We start from the raw sequence: 1,804 nt of genomic DNA on the forward strand, positions 1-1,804 counted from the left end.
GATATTACAGGTATAACAGGGACATGTTATAATGGCAGGTATGATATTACAGGTATAACAGGGTCATGTTATAATGGCAGTGGCGATATTACAGGTATAACAGGGGCATGTTATAATGGCAGGGGCGATATTACAGGTATAACAGGGACATGTAATAATGGCAGGGGCGATATTACAGGTATAGCAGGGCCATGTTATAATGGCAGGGGCGATATTACAGGTATAACAGGGGCATGTTATAATGGCAGGGGTGATATTACAGGGGTAACAGGGCCATGTTATAATGGCAAGGGCGATATTACAGGGGTAACAGGGCCATGTTATAATGGCAGGTATGATATTACAGGCATAACAGGGCCATGTTATAATGGCAGGGGTGATATTACAGGTATAACAGGGACATGTTATAATGGCAGGGGTGATATTACAGGGGTAACAGGGCCATGTTATAATGGCAGGGGCAATATTACAGGTATAACAAGGACATGTTATAATGGCAGGGGCGATATTACAAGTATAACAGGGCCATGTTATAATGCCAGGGGCGATATTACAGGTATAACAGGGACATGTTATAATGGCAGGGGCGATATTACAGGTATAACAGGGACATGTTATAATGGCAGGTACGATATTACAGGTATAACAGGGTCATGTTATAATGCCAGGGGCGATATTACAGGTATAACAGGGTCATGTTATAATGGCAGGGGCGATATTACAGGTATAACCGGGACATGTTATAATGGCAGGGGCGATATTACAGGGGTAACAGGGCCATGTTATAATGGCGGGGCGATATTACAGGTATAACAGGGACATGTTATAATGGCAGGGGCGATATTACAGGTATAACAGGGAGATTGGGGGCACTCAACGTAGTACTGAAGGTGTTGCATTTAAATGCACACAGTACACAAAACAAGGTAAATAGGCTTGTAGTGCAGAATGAAATCGGCCAGAATGGTACTACAGGTATAACAGGGACATGTTATAATGACAGGGGCGATATTACAGGTATAGCAGGGGCATGTTATAATGGCAGGGGTGATATTACAGGGGTAACAGGGCCATGTTATAATGGCAGGGGTGATATTACAGGGGTAACAGGGCCATGTTATAATGGCAGGGATATTACAGGTATAACAGCGACATGTTATTATGGCAGGCATGATATTACAGGTATAACAGGAACATGTAATAATGACAGGTATGATATTACAGGTATAACAGGGACATGTTATAATGGCAGGGGCGATATTACAGGTATAACAGCGACATGTTATTATGGCAGGCATGATATTACAGGTATAACAGGGACATGTTATAATGGCAGGTATGATATTACAGGTATAACAGGGACATGTAATAATGACAGGCATGATATTACAGGTATAACAGGGACATGTTATAATGGCAGGCATGATATTACAGGTATAACAGGGGACATGTTATAATGGCAGGCATGATATTACAGGTATAACAGGGACATGTAATAATGACAGGGGCAATATTACAGGTAAAAGAGCGACATGTAATAATGGCAGGTATGATATTACAGGTACAACAGGGTCATGTTTTCATGGTAGGTATGATATTACAGATATAACAGGGACATGTTATAATGGCCGGTGTGATGTTACAGGTTTAACAGAGACATATTATAATGGCAGGTATGTCATTACACGTGTAACAGGGACATGTTATAATGGCAGGTATGTCATTACACGTGTAACAGGGACATGTTATAATGGCAGGTACAATATTGCAGGTGTAACTGTGGCATGTTATAATTGCAGGTACG

This window comes from Chiloscyllium plagiosum, chromosome 8 (genome assembly GCF_004010195.1).
Source record: "Chiloscyllium plagiosum isolate BGI_BamShark_2017 chromosome 8, ASM401019v2, whole genome shotgun sequence".
Classification (NCBI taxonomy): domain Eukaryota; kingdom Metazoa; phylum Chordata; class Chondrichthyes; order Orectolobiformes; family Hemiscylliidae; genus Chiloscyllium; species Chiloscyllium plagiosum.